This window comes from Homarus americanus, unplaced genomic scaffold, assembly GCF_018991925.1.
Source record: "Homarus americanus isolate GMGI-L3 unplaced genomic scaffold, GMGI_Hamer_2.0 scaffold41027, whole genome shotgun sequence".
In the NCBI taxonomy this organism is placed as follows: domain Eukaryota; kingdom Metazoa; phylum Arthropoda; class Malacostraca; order Decapoda; family Nephropidae; genus Homarus; species Homarus americanus.
The window spans coordinates 6,397,474-6,416,925 of NW_024745073.1; the positions used below are offsets into that span (position 1 = coordinate 6,397,474).

Sequence of the window (19,452 nt, forward strand, 5' to 3'; positions counted from 1 at the left end):
TACCCTTTCCACACTAACCTGGCACGTAGGCCCCACCCCTCTTCTCTACTAATAGCTGATTGGTTCATAGAAAATTCAAACTAAATGTGTTCACAACTGGGTCTTCTGAGAGGATGTTAGAAAATTTTAAATATTTATTATAAAAGGTTGGTATAAATACACTCTTATATACACGCAGTCCGGGGGGAGGTAAAATGCTCGGGGAACCAATCAGCTATTTGTAGCTATAGACGAGGGGCGGGGCTTACAGGCTAGCTTAGCGTTGAAATACTATAGGTCATGCTTACAAGGTATGGTTTATCAGGTGTCATAGCTTCCAATTAAAGCTAGGATAGAGTTCAAACTCTGCCTAATGACTTTTAAGGCACATATTCTAAGTATTTGGCCAACCTACTAAGTCCTCGGATCACAAGTTCCGAAATGATTTAGTGTCGTAATAATGATCGCTCACGCCCTAGGAGCCTAGAGCAGTAAGGTAATGTTATATTGCTGCCCGATCCTTTTCCTGTAGCTACAGCACCCAGATTGTACAATTGGTTGCCTGCACACATGAAGCAGCTGACTTCTGTTAAGAAACAAATTAAGATTTTTTTTTTTAAGCTTATGGTGGAGCGAACCATCCAACCAGGAGCGAACTCGTAACAATCGTTTTAAATTAGACAAATTTAGATTTAGGCGCTAAATACGTAAACTTTGGTTTGGAAATAGAGTATTGGATGAATGGAACAAGTTACCAAACCTCATTATTGACTCGAATACGATGGATAGCTTCATACAAGGTTGGATGGATATATGAGCAATAGGGGTTGGGTGTAAATGGGACTGCCCAGTATGGGCTAATAGGCCCGCTGCAGTTTCCTCTATTCTTATGATCTTATGGATAATTACTGGGTTCAGGAAGTGTTACAACTTAAGGATATACAGACTCACTTTTTGTGATTTTTTCTTTTTTATTCTCAGATTCTTGACCAGTACAGTATTTTGAGCACTAGTGAATTCTTTAGGAGACCTAGCACTTTTGAGAAACAAAAGACCATCTGTTATTATTATTATTATAATACCATAGTCTCATTGACTAAATATTAGTTTGGTTTCCTTGTTTCTTCAGGGGTTTGCATTAATTAATATTTAGTATCTGTTAAGATCCTGTTAAATATTAATACTGTATGTATATATATAAAGTGGAGACCCTCTCCTTATCCTCTACTTTAGGCTTTTAAAGAATTGTACACCCACAGCTTTTTCTTTTAAATGTTGCTATTTTAGAATGCTGTAGAATGTAAACCTTGCTGGGTAACACCAAGTAGGCCTCTGCATACTCATGCACCATATGTATTGGTGAATAAATAAAAAATCATCACAGAACTCTCTGATTTTGCCAAGAACAAAGATAAGTTCAGTAATTCTTTGTGATCAATTCCTGATAAAACCAGATAGCTACTGCATAGTTCAGTGATTATTTTTCATTTACAGGAGCATCTAGGGCATGCAATTGCAGTGGCCTACTTGCTTTTTGCTAGAACATCTGCTGCCCTGATGCTATCCCTTTCATATCCTGTATATATTAACATTATGTAGGATACATTAAACAATAGGGGCTCATCATTTAAACATTCCACAAATCATTTCATTGAGATGATTGTTTTAATATTGTTTTACTTTCATTCCATAGTATGTTTTATTATTCCAAATTTCCTTTGTCAAATTTTAATAAACAGGGCTGCCACACTGCACAAAATCTGACGAGCCCCCGTAAACACACTAGTAAAGGGGACTGTACACCATACTTGCTCAAACAAACACAGTATTGTTGAAGAAAAAATGTGGAAATAGCTCTAACCAAGAGTACAATGAGGAATGGGAATGTTCAAATTTTAAAATACCATTTGCATATACAGTGGAATTTTCATAGTTGGCAGTTTGCATTCCTCTAAACTGGCATAATTTCAAAATACTGTACAGTACAATATTCCCACAAATTATACTTTCAGGCAGAGCAACAGGTAGTAGAACTGTATTCAGTGTTGCTGCTCTGTACATACAGTACAGTTTCCTTGCTCCTGCATGACCATTGTCTGGTCCTTGAGCTTGTAATTATGCTTTTACTGTCATCTTGTCGACAAGTTTCATCTACTCCTCCCTCTTGATTGCTTCCAGTAAAAGATCAAGGATGGTGTAGTACTGCTATGGATAGAGGTGACTGGTTGTGTGTACCCAAGGAGAAGATATCCATGAATGAAAGAATAATGCTTGCTCATTGGTTTCTTTGCTGTCTTGACCATAGTAGCCCAACTATCTGAGGCAAATGCCCTTGCAGAACTGTTAATGATACATCAGAGAACTGTAAATGGGCAGACAGCCAATCTAAGCCAGTATTTAAGCATTCTTTCCGATTTTCATAAAGTTATAATTTTACTGAGCACTCGTCTGCTTCCTCACCAGTTCCTACAGTGAATGGAATGAATATTTCCCCTGCTTATTGCTAGAACATCTGCTGGCCTGGACGCTATCACACTCATATATTGTAACATTATGTAGGGTGCATTAAACAACATTGGTAAACTTGGGCAGTTTGTGCTTCATTACTCTAAAAGATGAATAAATCTGAAACCCTGAAATTACTTGGTTCCAACTGTGTCAGAATATTGAAACTCCACTGTGTCACTAAATCCATTACAGTTTGAAGATCCCATATTCAGCATTCTAATATATGGCAAATCCCAAAAAGTAGCGCAGATTTTGGTATTCCTTCATTCGGCAAACCTCCTAAAGCACGGTGCGGTTGGATGGAATCATGAATGAAAATTCTACTAATGTACCCTGCAAACTTCCAATTAAGTGGCAGCATCTTGTAGTTTCGCCAGTTTGTTGTTAATGTTTGGTGGCATGCCGATTGCTTCCGTCATTCAGTTCATTTGTTTGAATTCATGGCTGAGGGTGGTGGTGTCCTTATTTAAGAATTACAGTTTCCTTCTACCCTTCTTGAACTTCACCATGGCTTCCAAACATCAAAAAACATCTGGTGGAGATGAGAGTAAGAGGAAGCAGTCTGTAATACTGTAAATACAATGTGTTTATATACAGGCATACAGTCTATCGATAACCTATTACAAATCCATAAAAATGTGACCTTCTAAATAGAGATAATTTCCTTTATCTGGCTTGGAGCTCGTCCCGTGGTTGCTCGATATGGGAGCTTCAATACTGTACTGTCTTACTTTTAATTAGGTTCAAAGTGGTTAGATATATAAACTCACACACTGACATCCCTCGTCTTATGAAAATCCAGTTATGAATTTTGGAAATTTAGGAATACTGTACATTCCAATTTACAGGTATAAGCAAAACTTCAGAGTTAAAATAAATTACTCTGACATTGTATCTGTACATAATTTCTTTTCATGGTAACTTCCAGTACAGTATTTCACTAAACACAAACAGTCTATATAGGCCATATAAACACAATTAATAAAATATTAACTACAGTACAATACAGTATTATAAGCTAGAATAACTTACTATATTAGAAATGTTATGTACAGTACAGTAGTCATCTTGGCCACAGGATTGGTTCAATGAACCAGTATCCAGATGCTGACCCAGGGATCTTAGCTGTGGGAGGACCATCCATTCTCCTGCACTGTTATATGATGTCAGAGGACAAAACAAGATAGATAAATACAGGGTATACATAATTAAGAATAGTTTTCTTATACTGTGCAGTATTTGTTAAGAATAGAATACTGTACATATTTGTTTACCGCTAAGTGAATATGCGTATTGCGAGGGGTACAGTACCTGTACTAAGATAGTTCGCAGGTTAAGCCACCTATTCCTGTATGAATTCCTTTTAATTTTCAATAAATAAGCTTGTGTCCATATTATTATCAGTTTATAATATAAAACTTGTTTCCCCACTAAATTTATGCTTAAAAATGTCTTGGAAGTCATTATAAGTAAGTTTTGGGTAGATTTTTTGTAGGAATATACATTATCTTCATTTACTAAATGACAAAATTGCATTTTTCAAGAACAGAACCTTTTTGTACATTGAGGAATGCTACTGTATACTGTAATGTACTCGATACAGTAAATAAGTTTTTCATGTGCATTCCACAAATGAAACCTGGTGCTTCTTTTACTTTATAATATTTACGTGGGCTTTTCTCATGAGGAATCCTCATGGTGGGTGTTGGTTGCATTCTAGGTGGTACAAATTGTGGAGTGTGTTTGGAACTTGCTCCAGGTCTGCAAACGTAGGAAAAAAGGTAATGTTGCTGTATTCGAACAGCTGATCACAATTACTGTTAGTAATTTTTTATTCATATTTTTTCTTACTTTATCCTTGTTGGTGAGAAATTTGCTGTTTTTTTGCCTGTACTGTATCCCCAGTAGCTATGTGCAGTGATTTTTGAGCAGGTAAGAGTGTGTGCATCAGTGTCAGACTAGGACAGGGAAGGTGGGCACTGGGCCAGACATAGTTGTGCGAGTCCGGTGAAAGTGTTCCTCTCAAGGAGGTAAGCAGGTTCTGGATATATTTACACTCGTTATTGACATCCTTTTAAGATATGGTAGTTTCTATGACTTCCCAGTAGTCAGTTGTAACGTCAGGATATTGGGGGTCCTCAGTTACTCAAGATATTTATCAGTCTAATAAAAGATAGAATATGTGTCAAGGTCTTATGGCCGGCTGACCTTTTATTGTTACCTGTTAGAATAAATTTATGTAATTAATCAAAACGTGCTGTACCTTAACTGGGACGAATGTTGATGTACAATACCAGGTGTATGAAAGCGAGGTGCCTAGCGTGAGTGTTGGTGCCAAAGTGTGTAGTCGGGAATGTTGGCAGGTGGACTAAGTGAAAGCCAGGGATGCCGCAGCTAGTAGCAGGGAACACGGATGCAACTTATGAGCAACTCTGTCATCCCCACTAGTCTGTCTATATATGCTTCGGCCAGCTTGCGACTATTATACGAGTATACGTATACGATACTGCATGAGGCTCATGGTTCTATACTAATATTGTATTCTTGTACATATAAAAATTAATTCAATTACATTTTCTATTTACACAGTAAGAGTACACAAACGTTACTCCTATTTGGCGATGTTGAAGTGGATATTGCATGGTTTTACTGCCGTTGTATGTTTTTTTTTTTTTTTTTTTAAATTACCTGTACAGTATTGATGCCAACATAAAATTACCAAGACCGAACACACTTCTTTATGTTAATGTTTAATCACTGTTTTGAATTGTTTCAGTTATAAATAGTTTATATACAGTATGTAGAGAGTTTTTGTTCATTTCCTTTTATAGACAATGATGATATGTCATTCTTAATTACTGCCATGTAACCAGAGTCCTTGTATAAACTTGAAGACTTAACATTGGGATAAGTTTTTACGTTGTGAAAGCAATACAGGTAGAGAATAATTTTGAAAGGGTGAGCAGAAGATACAACAAACTTGCAGACATTGTTTGTGTTGCGACACGCCAGGCTTACGTCATAGCCTACTGGGCCTGTGTCCCAGACAGGTGTTTGTGTTGGGGAGAAATTGGCAGTGGTTCAAGCATTGTTAGCTTGCCCACATGATCAACATGTCTGATACTTTATTTTTAACATTGACACATAATTTTAACTAAAACTGGCAATAGTGCTTGTGGCTAGACCTAGCCTGTGTTGTGTTTCTGGTTGTATCCAGATCAAGTTTTCCCATCCTGCTAAGATCCAACAGAAAACCAGACAAAAGGCCGCTAAACTGGTTCTAAAAATGTCAAATTTCCCGCTGAATTTTATGTCTTGATTTTGTAATTATAATGTTTTGTGTAAAAATTATGTCTGTCGTGCATTATTATCATATGATAATGTGTGATATGTATTGTCTAGGTAAAAGCTTGTAATCTTTTGGGACAACCGTTCATGCTTTTAAATGCATTTATTATTAAAACATAAGTATGCTCTTCTCAGCTTTGAATTTGTCACAGCAATGCTCTCTCTCTCTCTCTCTCTCTCTCTCTCTCTCTCTCTCTCTCTCTCTCTCTCTCTCTCTCTCTCTCTCTCTCTCTCTCTCTCTCTCTCTCTCTCTCTCTCTCTCTCTCTCTCTCTCTCTCTCTCTCTCTCTCTCTCTCTCTCTCTCTCTCTCTCTCTCTCTCTCTCTCTCTCTCTCTCTCTCTCTCTCTCTCTCTCTCTCTCTCTCTCTCTCTCTCTCTCTCTCTCTCTCTCTCTCTCTCTCTCCTCTCTCTCTCTCTCTCTCTCTCTCTCTCTCTCTCTCTCTCTCTCTCTCTCTCTCTCTCTCTCTCTCTCTCTCTCTCTCTCTCTCTCTCTCTCTCTCTCTCTCTCTCTCTCTCTCTCTCTCTCTCTCTCTCTCTCTCTCTCTCTCTCTCTCTCTCTCTCTCTCTCTCTCTCTCTCTCTCTCTCTCTCTCTCTCTCTCTCTCTCTCTCTCTCTCTCTCTCTCTCTCTCTCTCTCTCTCTCTCTCTCTCTCTCTCTCTCTCTCTCTCTCCTCTCTCTCTCTCTCTCTCTCTCTCTCTCTCTCTCTCTCTCTCTCTCTCTCTCTCTCTCTCTCTCTCTCTCTCTCTCTCTCTCTCTCTCTCTCTCTCTCTCTCTCTCTCTCTCTCTCTCTCTCTCTCTCTCTCTCTCTCTCTCTCTCTCTCTCTCTCTCTCTCTCTCTCTCTCTCTCTCTCTCTCTCTCTCTCTCTCTCTCTCTCTCTCTCTCTCTCTCTCTCTCTCTCTCTCTCTCTCTCTCTCTCTCTCTCTCTCTCTCTCTCTCTCTCTCTCTCTCTCTCTCTCTCTCTCTCTCTCTCTCTCTCATATATATTAGTTCTATTACAGAAAAAAAACTGCTAAAGCCGCAAAATTCCAAATTTTCCCGCTAAACACGAATAAAAACATCCAAATTTAGCGCCAAATCTGGTAACACTGTTCTGGTGGAAGATGTTTTGGGGTGATTTTATTTTAGAGGTATAATTGATATTTATAATAAAAAAAATGTTAGAAAAATCTTGTTTATACCCTCCTAATTCGGACACATCCGATGTCGCAAGAATCGACATTAAAAAAAAAATCCAGAGAAGTTTTTGCTTTGAGCCTGTTTGAATGTCAGGAAATATGATAAATTTAGGCTGTATCGTGCATTTTTAATTTAAAACAGGCAAATACTTGACTAAATTTTACGATCTTGGGATTTTTTCTAACTTACATAAGATTAGGTAGGTTTTTGAGGTCAAATAGAAAATTAGTTTTAGCTGCGTGCTGAAAGAAATATTTTACCACATTTTCAGATAATGTACTACAGTATGTACAAGTAAAGATTATAGCCCAGTGTTATTCCGAATAACATGGTAGAATGAAGTGTAAATTATGACAAACTAAAAAAAAAAAAGGCTTCCTGTGCGGGACAGTTTAGTTACAGAACTACGCTCGTGTGTGCTCCCCTGTACATCATATTTAATAGAAGTGTTCATTATCTTTGTGTTTCTTTGTTAATATCCTTGTAGCTTTCTTGTCTGATTTAGGTAAGTATTGAATGGAAGGGTAGTATATGTATGTGTATTTTAGCGCACCTAAGGGTTTTGCGTGTTGCTGGACTCTGGAGGTGGCCTTTGTCAGGGTACCTGTGTCAAGATGGTGTATTGGAATGTTTACCAGTTATTATTAGAATTCACAAGTGTGGCCTCCGTGGGCTTTATGTGCCATCAAGCTTAAGCTGACTTTCACTGTGTGAATTGGAAGTTTGTTGTTCCCGGGGCCATATACCCTGTATGCGAGATAATTGTTTTTTCCTCGAAGTAATAAGAGATGTTTGTTTTTCCCAGTCTGTGGGTTAATTAATATAATGCTGTAAATACTTGTTTATTTGTGCTGTGAGTAATATATTTTGTTGTTGACAACTGTATTGTCAATTTCGTACAATTTTCACGCACAAATAATCTTGGAATTTTTTTCGCATTGCATCATGTTTGAGTTAATTCAAAGATGTCCACGTGTGATGAATATTGATAATGTTACCGTGTTGCAAATCGGTACTTTGCCTGCTAACTGATCATGTTCTTAGGTCATGAGTGTGATTTAGCCTCGTTGTATGGTGTAGGCATGTGGCTTCGTATGTGTTGTGAAAGGTCAATGTGTCAGCTGAGTGGGTCAATGTCAGGTGAAACTTTGGGTTCCTCCCTCCTTCACCCTGGCTCACCACCATCTCCAGCATCCTTCCACATTCTCCTCCCCTCCGCCTCCCTCTCTGCACCCGCTTCAATCTACCACAAATATCGTTATTACACCAAGTTAATTTGGTGATGATCATACTATTTTTACATGTGTGTATGCGTGTAATGCAGCGATATTGTTTATCCATACACGGGTATACTGTACTATACATAAAGTTGTATCTTATTGTTGTTATTTGATTAACAAAGAAAGTGGAGGGAAACAAGCCGCAGTCAGGATTTTGTTCACATTCGTCTCAATTATATATATTGATATTGAAACAGTTTATTTAGTCAGAAGAACACAGATACAGAGTCGATTAAAAATCATAATATTAACATGGCTGAGCCAGTTGAGAGCCTGGGCTCTCTTGTAGACACCTGATATATACTGTACAGTATATTTATCTCAAAGAAGTATTATGTAACATTTAGTATCCTCTGGAATAATACACATTGCATGGTGGTAATAAGTACGTATCAGAATGTTACGACTGTTATCACTTCGATATTTATTTATTTTATTTTTACATGTATATTGTAAGTACTGTATATGAATAATTTACAGTGGAATTGAAAACAAATATGATAAGGGGGGAAAGCTGTACAACATGGGTTGTATTAAGGTGGAACAGGGGGACAGCTGCCAGGATTATGTCTAGTTGGCAAATCTATTTATTGCAATGTTAATTTTTATTTATGTACCTGTACATGATAATTTCTGATAAACCGGTTTTGGTGGTACAATAAAAGCAGGTATATAAAATAGGTATTAAAAAAAATATTAGTACTTAGACAGTAGATATTTTTTAAGAGATGACTTAAGGAAGGGAGCGATGTGTCAATTACAGACACTCACTTAATTATAAGCTTATGTATATCACTTGATTGTAAACGTATCTATGCCATTTATAAACGATGGTGACATGATTATGGAAATTATACGCCTATGTGTATAGATAACGTATCAGCTGTTGATAAAGATGGAATGGTACAAATAGCTCGAACAGCTGAGGCACCAGAAAGTGAGAATGGATCATTAGGTGGATTCTCGTGTTTAAGAGAAACATCTCCAGTGTTTTATAGTGGCAGGATATTGAATCGCAGATAAAATGTTTCGCCCCAGTATTTCCGGCTGCTTGAAAGCTTTAGTTCTGGTCCAGAAAATCTTAGATTTATGTTTTATTTGATTAATTCACAGACGTTGAAGTTACAGTGACCTACATAATATACAAATTGTATAAACTTCAAATTGTGATTAATAACACGCCATGTTTTTATTTATTGAATTCGGGTACAAATGTAATTAGGAAATTACAAATAACAGCACGTCATTGTCACATAATATTGTACACAATTTCCCCCACCGTTTCATACCATGTTGACTGGGATGAGAACTTCTGCTTCTGATAGTGTGAATGAAATTAGATTGAAGATTTTACACGAGAGGCTACTGGTCGAGACTTGAGACGCAAGGAAAGTAGACACAGTCATTTATGAAAAATTCTGTGTACGAGATATTACAAAGAAAGTGGATGTAGACAGTAATGTATGAAGGAGATGCCTCTTTTTATGTTGGCTGTCATCTAATATATTTCAAGAGTGAGGAAAATGGAGGTAGTTTGTCATGTATGTACAGTAGGTGGCAGCGCGGCGGCGTCCTTGACTTGGCAGTCCTTGGTGGGGAGAACCCGTTATAGGTGTGTCAGGGAGGGAGGCGACTAGTGAATGAGTCCGTTTGGCACCATCGAGTTCATTTACTCAATCACTAAATGTTATACATCTGCCACTCACTTCCTCTTCTACACTTCCTTGTTCTCGCTGGCCTCCCCTCGCCCCATTACCAGCCTTTACATGGCCGTCGGAAGCTGCTGCTGCTACTTTCCCTTTACGCTGCGTGTTCCCTTTTGGGTTTTAAAAGAATCGTTCATAAATTTCCCATTATTTTATTTTAGTATACTTGGATTTAATAGATAATTTACTGATACAAGTATCAAGTTGCCTTTCCTGGTAAATTTAATTGTATTTTCAACTCGAATTAACTGCAAGGAAATTAATCAGGTTTTGTGTCCAGTATCTGTTTTATAATTACTTAGACAACTTACATTGATGCTAGTAGTTCTTGAATCTACAACGATTGTGGCCCAAAACCTAACAAGTTGGTTCACTGTTGATTGATGCTCATCGCCATGCACCGAGATACAGGAGGCATGGTCACCCCAGCTAATACCGTTTTCTGTTAGTGATTTCTCGGGCTTATCGCGCCTACTGTAGGTGTTTTGGTATTTTCCTCCATTGGAAATTAAGACATTTCTTATGCGTATTTAGAATAATTTATGGGATCAAATTGAGATTAGACACCCCAGCTTATTTCGCCTGATGATTAAACATTCTAAGACTAACTGGGGGAGGCTCGTTTAGGTTGTATTAGGGTCCGGTGTTGAATCATATGGTGAAATAAACTGGAGTGCCTACCCTTCATATGATCCCATATGTATCCTGTAACACGTCTGTCATGCGGTGTTGCAATTATGGCGTTATTTACATGTAGAGAGAATTCACAGGAAACAGTAAACCAGGTCGGTAAGAAGACGTGTCGAGTTTAGACTTTCCTGGCACACAGTAGGTGGTCACATGTTGTTCACTCTTGTACAGGCAGGGTGTGCTGGTGACGGGGAAATGTGTACACTCGCACCAAAAAGTATCGGTGCAGGGTGAGATCGACGACTTCCGAAACGATATGTATACGCTGTGATATGTTGGGAAGGTTGGTAAGTGTATCCTCATAACACCCCCCCCCCCTGCACTAGGTGTTGCCATATGGCTGACAATCAGGGCTGCCAACATACGGCTGGAACAACTCGCCTTTCCCAATACCTATCGTCACTGGTCTCAAATTGTTCACACTACAGTATGCACCGATACTTTTTGTTGCGAGTGTTACATGCCAGTGTTTTAATTAAATTGTGTGTGTACTGTAGCTACGTGTTTGAGGGTGTTTTATACCTCCTGCGGCTATACTTGGCATACCCTTAACTGTAATTTTTTTTACCCCTACACTGTAAACTTTTTATGCGCACTGAACACTGTAGATTACTTTATATACTTTACTCAATTACAGTTTTATATATCTATGCATTGTTGGTTATTTTTTATACATTGCATACTGTTTCATGTAGATCCACAATGGAAACGTGGATAAGATAAATCTTGATAAAATCACACACGAAAAAGGGAAACAATGGAGTACCTTAGCTTTCGTCTTTATTCAAAACATATTCAGAGGCAACTGAATTGCAAGGACTGAGAGAGGCTTATGTACACAGGGTGACCTTACAAAACATGACATCCACTAATCCACACGCCAACACCACCGCAAACAAAAGAGGAGCTTGAAAGAAAGGGAGACGTAACTAGTCATGTTAAGTCAGGTCAAAAATATGAGACCCACTAATCATCTATCATACATCTACCTCGAATGCTTTTAAAGCATTTTGGACCTTGGGCCACTGACAAATAAATTTGTGTCATATCAGTTTTTTACTGACCATAACTAAGGTTTATAAAATTCAATTCTCTAATCAAACTTGCTTCAACCAGAAGTCTTTCTGTGACACATGATGATTTATACACTTCTAAACTGTTTTCTCAATCTATGGGATGATTATTGTTCCTTATATGAACGAAAAGTGCACTGCTCTCAGATGCTGTTCTAATATTGTACTTGTGCTGTTTAATTCGGAGTTGCAATGCTTTCCCAGTCTGACATAAGCCCCTCCCAATCCTTGGAATTCAGTTGCCTTTGAAGATGTCTTGAATAAAGACGAAAGCTAAGGTGCTCCATTGTTTCCCTTTTTCCTGTGTGATTTTATCAAGATTATACAGTATACTGTACATTTGCCGCTTCTCCATACGATAGGTTGTTTCATGTAACCATACAAAATTATGAACACACACACCTTATTTGTATATACTTACATGTATAAATATACTTACACCAATTTCTGTGTACATTATACAAACTTATTTTACGTACCTGCAACAATATTTCAACATTATTCACCCACTTACCTAGTTACCTTGGCACTCTTTCCGGGCCCACTGTGTGTGTGTGTGTGTGTGTGTACACCTTACGACCTATGCCCAGAAACTGCTTTCACCCATGCAGAGTGGACTTGAGGGATAGTGTTGCGTTGATTGGTTAATACAGTACGGGCTATTATAAACACTGTGTGTGTGTGTTTGTGTGTCTGTCTGTCTGTCTGTCTCGGGTGCACACGTTTGAGTGGTGTGATAGAATGTGCGCGAGAAGTGCGAGATTTTAACTAGGTAATGCGAGAAGTAGGTCAGTGAGACAAGGCCCCTCAGCAGCCCCCATTGGTTGCTTATACTCACCTCAGTAAACATTTGTCTGTCGCACCACGCACACTGACACCTGTCGCATCACACACACACTGGCACCTGTTGCACCACCCACTGGCACATTTTGCACCACACACTGACAACCTGTCTCACTACATACTTAATACCTGTCACACCATCGACTGACAGCTGTCGCACCACACTAATGCCTGTTGCACCACACTGATACCTGCTGCATCACACTGACAGCTCGCTCCATTAATACACACCCTGCCAGACGCGATAACCGGTTGGGGTAACCTGAAAGAGAGTGTGTGTGTGTTCACGATCACGCTGTCTACCCTCCATTAATAAGCATGCACTTCCAGACTCTCCTGTCCTTACCAAGACAGCACGCCCACACACACCCCTTTAATATACTCGACAGCCACGCCCTGTTAACTTCGTCGACAGCCACACCCACGCCCTGACACCTTTATCAAGAGCCACACCTACGCATTCCTGGCCTTAGCAAGAGCTGCAACCCTTTACTTTTACCAGGAACTATACCCATCCAAGGAGCCACACCCGCGCCTCCCGTACCCGCACCTGTGGATTGTCCACGTGTCAGGAGCCACGACCACGCCTCTAATACCCACACACCAATAGCAACGCCCACACCGTCGTATACATCTCATGACCCATACCTAAATGACGGTTGTACCACATGGGTGTGAATCTGTTTAAGTTGTCAACAAGGCTAACAGCCACATCCTGAGATAACAGCCCACTGTCAAGGAATCGCCCAAGAAGACTGGACAACTCACAACTGTACTGACTAAACTAAACGATCCACACACGCAAACACTTAACATCCTGGTTCTCAATTATTGCCGGGTAGATAACAGGTAATTAGTGTATTAAAGAAACTTGCGTTGTGTTTCACCCTATCCGGAGATCGAATCAGGACCGTCACTTGCTACACATTCACCCTTATAATATCCGAGCAGGATAGGACTCGAAGCAACGGATTTAAGTTGGATAAGTTTAGGTTTAGGAGGGAGATAGGGAGGAACTGGTTCACAAAAAGGGTGGTAGACTAGTGGAACAAGCTTAGCAACTTTGTAGTAAGTGCTGGAACGCTGGAAAGTTTTAAAAGGAGGCTAGATAGATTCGTGGATGATAGAGAGTGGTTGTAACTCTAGACTGGAGCTGCCATGCACAGGCCAACCGGCCTATTGCAGACTCCGTATGTTATGTTCTTATGAGCCACAGTCCACACCTACATCCTTTTTACCCCTGTGTACATCTTTCAGTCTCCACAACCCCCCTGGACCCCTAGGAGCTATGCGTTCCTCAACACTTTTACTCTTCCTCCCTCCACTTTCTAGTTCCTCCTCACTCTCACTTTTCTTGCCGTCCCAAATTCTAGTTTGATTGTGCTCTCGTGTGTGCGCGTGCATGCTGATGCGGCTAAGTTAGTCGCTGTTGATTGGGGTAGTCTTGTCCCCCCTCCCCTTTCCTCTCTCCCCCCTTATCTCTCTGCAGGTATACACACAACAGGCAGAGAGCGGTAAACAAGGATGGCTCAACAAAACCTGCATTATAAGATTATTTCCATTAGCAACATACCTTCAGCGGCTTACTCTGGTTTCTGAGATTGAATCGACGTGTTTTTTACCATTGTTAGTGTGTGGGAGGGGGTTGTCAAGGGGTGTGTTGGGAGATGTAGTTGTCAAGGTATGTGTTGGGGGGGGCAGATCTATTGTTGAGATTAATCCTTGGAAGTTTTATTAAGATTGGAAGGTATTTAACAGGGAGAAGCCGCCAAGACCGGTGTTTGGATGTAGTAATTAATTGACAACAAGTAAGGGTCCAGGGAAGTATGGGTGACCAGTTCTTCTCTCGGGGAGGGGGGCAAGCCTCAGTCGAAATACCCTAACGGAATTTTTATTTTATTTTTTAAATCCTCACTACGTTTCCTGGATGAGTAGAACATCAAGTTGGAGGTTAAAAGGCAACTTGCTTGGGGGAAAGGCGGCAGGCGGGGAAGGATTTTACGAAGGACCCCCTCCCCCAGCATGGGACAGAGAGAGGATCCTACTTGACTTCGTACCCACCCAAAACTTGTGACGTAACCCCACGTGCGCCGCTAACTATTTGCCGACTGTCAGTGGTGGTGTGTTTACTGTGGGTCTGCCTGAGTGTAAATAGAGTAGGGTGAACCGTATTTGCAGTACTTCTTAATATGTAAGTAATGGGTTCATCTTCAACGTCCACAGGGTTTCTCTCTGCCAGATTGATAATGTGGTGTGTGTGTATGTATGTACAGGGGGTATGTATGTGTGTGTTGTTTTGATATCAGAATTGCGCCTTGGCTGGGTATTATTGAGTATTATTATTATAATAAACGAAAGGTCATAAAAACCACACCGTGTTTACCTGTAATAGTGGCTGGGGGTATGAGTAATGAACCACAAGTTAGTTGTCCGGTGTCATGTAATCTATTATCATCAGGAGCCTCGCCAAGACGCGTTACAACACCGATTACTTATCATTCCGCAGTAGTATTGGTACCCTGGAACATTTAGCACAGGGTGCCTCGGGGAAAAAAATGTATTCACACTGCCCTAACAAGTTTTCGTGGAGATTGCGGGAATCCTTGGTGTGTGTGGTCTCCCTGCACAGGTGAGGACAATGTTGGTCTTACAATAGAATCACTCAAACGATTTCCACGAAAATATGTTAATACTGGGTGTGCACCTTTATGTAGACAACCTGTATTTAAAACGCCCTTCCCGGAAAGCATCATGACACGGTTCAGTCAAGTCAGGAGAAAATATAGGTTTTTTTTTTTTTTTTTTTTTACTCAATCTTGGTGGTGTAGGCTTAGTATCTCCAATTTATTTCACCTGATTAAACACCTTAATACTACCTGGGGGTGTTAGGGTAGATAATCTGGGTGCTAATCTTCAGGTGGGTTTTGGTTTAAATCACCTTTAAAACTGAAAACAAAATTGGGAACGTGAGTAATACGGTTATGCAATTGTTATTCTTCACATTGATAACCATATCTCGACTAAGCTAACAGCTGTATACGTATGTATGTGGACATTAATGATTACTTGCGTCTCCTCGATTAACTTCTTATATTTAAGCTTTTTATCGTTAAGTTTGGCTATGAGAATATTGGTAGGTTATCCAGAGTGGTGGCAGTCTTTTGTGTGTGTGTGGATAATCCCGGTGACGAATGGAGGAGAGGTTGGTGGAGGGAGGGATGTGCGTGTGTGTTGTGGCGTAGTGGCCCTGCCGGATGGCGTAGTGATGTATCCTTGAGTGTGCCCTCTGTTGTATATGTGTGAGTGCGTTCGTACGTGTTTCGCTGGCTGGCAGTGTTTGTATGACTAGTTTGGTATTCATGTACAGTTTGTTGTGTGCATTTGAATATATGATCGTTTGTGTTTAGTTTTGTCGTGGCCGCGCGTTTCAGTTTTCCTTGTATATGCGTGCGCTTGTGTATGTGCGTGCGTGCATGTGTGGTGCGCGTGATGCTCAGGTTGGGGGGACTTGAGAGCGTCTGATGCTGCTGCTGCTGCTGCCAGGGTCGCTATTATTCCTTCATTTCTTTATCATAATTATAATAAATTTTAATTGTTTTTATTTCTTATTTTTTATTTTTTTATTGTTAGTATTGTTGTCTTGTTATTAGCATTATTTACTCTTCATTAATTTTACTGTTATTTACACTTAATTGGTGTTGTTTTCTTTGTCTTAATATATTTAATAATTTTATGTGTTGATTATATTTATATATTTGTTTACAAATTTCTTATTGAATATATTTTTAACCCGTTGTTTAGGCAAGAACTCCCCGTGATGCTTTTATTAATTAACGACAGTAGATGTAGAAATAGTTGTAACAGTGTTTAAATAGCAAATAATAGTTGTAGTTTGAATAGTCATAGTAGTAGAATCAGTAATAGTATGTGTATAAAGTAGTAGCAGTAGGTGTTAAATATATATTTAGTGGTTAGTAATGTTAAGAACTCTCTATCTCATTTAAAATCAGTTCAGTTATTTCCACTGATAACGGTGAAGGAATTGTAGTAGAGGTGTGTATGTGTGTGTACAGTAAAGGTAGTTTGGTGGCGTGAGTGTGGTAATTGAGGTAAAATGTATTGAGGGTGGAAAGTTTTTGCTTCTGTCTAGGAGTTGGGTATTGGTAAAGTACAGTAGATAACAGTGATGGGTGGGTAAGTGGATTAGTTGGTGGGTGGGTTATAGGTGGTGCATATGTAAGCTGCATGGCCCGTGTTGTGTCCTGGTGGGGAGTTGGCGGTAGGTTGGGGGGTAGTAGGGTGTGTGGTGACCTGGGGAAAAAGATCAATACTGGATCCAGGGGACACACACACACACACACACACACACACTCTATTACCACACTACTGCCACCCATCATAACACACACACTAACACACACGCACGCTAAAGTTTTGGGCGGTGTTAGCCAAGACATCGCAAAGGGAGAAAGTGAATTGGCAAACAAAACGTAAAAGAATTTGTATTGATATTCAGCGCAGTGTACAGTATATGTGTGTAATAGGTAAAGTTGTCGCTCTCCGCTATTGGACGCCCCGAGCCGATGGGGAGTAAGGGGGGGGGGATGGCGGGGGTCAATACTTATCTGTTTAAACCCCCTACAACGCCTCTCGCTACGCGCTTTTTCATTCCTCTTAACGATGTATATTCCAGCACATAGGCAATAAGTTGAAAATTTTGCGTTAACTGTGATGTTGTGTATCTCGTCCCATAACCTGAAACAATATGTAGTTAGGTAAAAAAAAATATTGTTTGGTTATAGTAGCGTAATGAGGGTAACTGTCGGTGTTAATATTTGTTTGTTGTTGGCGAAGCAGTGTGTGTGTGTGTGTGTGTGTTAGAGCTGGGGTGGTGAGTTTACTGGGGAGAGGATCAATACTAGGTTGACGCTTCCCGGCCTCGTCACTCTTCAACAGCTGACCTACTTCCTCTCCCCGCCGGCCCTGCCACGCGCCGCCCTCCACCACCACCGCCACCATTCTCCACATAGTTTCTCATCATACTTTATATTCATTATCCATTCTGTGTCATCTCTCTTGTGAAGTTCGGTCTGAAATATCAAGAGACATAAAACTCAAATGATATATTATCTCCTTGTAGGTGTCATTGTAAGTTGTGTTCCAGCTTAAAAAACAAGAAAGTACACCCAGGATCACGAGCTCACCCCACGAGCGACGCTGTGGACTTGCGCACCGCATTACTGAATACTGATTAAATAAACCAAATTTAGGATTATACATATTTGATAAGGTATGTGAGTGTGTGCATATATGTGTGTGTTTGTCTTGTGTGTATAATATAAGCACTGTTGCCACGTGTGTAGTTTGTATACAAGGAGCTGTGGCCCTGACAATTAGCGTGCGTAACAGTCAAGGAAGCTGGTTTAAAGGTCCAGGTAATTGGCCCATCTTTTGTTTACTGATTTGTACACTACATCTCTGTCATCACCTGCCTTGTCCTCCCCCGTCTCTCTCCCTCCCTATCACCGCTACCCACACAGGCGCACTCCCTTATATCACGCTTTAATCTCCCCTCACCCACCCACCCACCCCTACTTTACTGAAATTTCGGACGACACCTGCGTATTGGAAAATTAATGTCTGTGGGTGCGTTGCCATGGTATTTAAACCCCCTGTGTTGTGTTGTTGCAGCAGTCGGAGCGAATGTGGTCGAGTGGGGGAGGTTGTGGTATAGCTGGGCCTGTTTGGTCCATGACTTTCACTCTTTGGGTGGACTGTGATCACCACTGGACGGCACCAATTTCCTCTGACTAGAATACCAGAAGCACCTTTGGGGTTGCCGGTCCAATTTACTGGGACATTTAAAGCTCTGTCGGGTCGTTTGTATTTCTTGCTCTATGGCATTAGATTGTCCTCTTGTGACTGTGATTTAGTTGGGATTTGTAACATAAGATGGAATTAGAATGGGAGTTAGAGCATGTGGCACTGTGTGGCACCCATTGCTCCATCGCCAACCTCGGTGCTAGTACTCGAGCCCCACCACCCCCGTCTCCTCCCCCACGTGTGTTTGGCTCGCTCTCTCCTACTGACCTACATTTTCATCCAGAGACCAACCAGGTTGCACCAGCCTCAAGAAACACCTCGCTCTTGCCTTCACTTGATCCGTTATTATTAATGCTGTACTACGTTAAGGAGAACGTGGTTACACACTGTGTGTAGTCTAAATCATACTGTGTTCGCCTGTACTGTATAACAGGCTGTAGTTAAGGAGGTAAGGTTTAACCGGCTTGTGCTGGTGAAGTGAGTTGGCCTCCAGCAACACCTCACAAGCTGGCTTATGTATGCAACACAACTTCACTGAATATTACTGCTGATACATATGTATTGTATACACTTGGAAGGTAGGCTGGGAGGAACACACCTGTACTATCACATCGCGTTCCCATTGTGTATGTGTGTTCCTAGGTGACCTCACATTGACCGCGTGACCTCATTTACACTCATCCTTGACTCAACCACTTCACATTTAATGTCAGGAAGATAATGAACAAGTTTCAGATTTATATTGAATGTCAAAACTACGTCGCTAGAATGTTTTGTCAGTAATAATAATTTTTTTACATGTAATATTTCACACGGTGAATTTGTTTTTATCAACATTTTACTATAAAGTGTAAGTACTGTTAGTTCTTATCAACACACACACACTGAACTTAGGTGCCACCGATCCACAAAGGTTCCTACGATGAATTTGTCCACTTTACCTAATTGTTTTGACAAGGGGTTAAAACCATCGACCTTTAAACACTCACGGAACGCCATTTAGGAGACACAGTTACGGGAAGATCC

At 40.3% G+C, this 19,452-nt stretch overlaps 1 long non-coding RNA gene across 1 annotated transcript; it reads right to left on the reverse strand.

The window, feature by feature from the left end:
• Positions 1-818: 818 nt before the first annotated feature.
• On the reverse strand, positions 819-12,695 carry LOC121878464. Its single transcript, XR_006091163.1, has 3 exons — positions 12,275-12,695; positions 3,520-3,640; positions 819-3,019 (listed from the first exon to the last, which is right to left on the reverse strand). It is a non-coding gene; the product is annotated as an uncharacterized LOC121878464 (long non-coding RNA).
• Between the last annotated feature and the right edge of the window lie 6,757 nt (positions 12,696-19,452).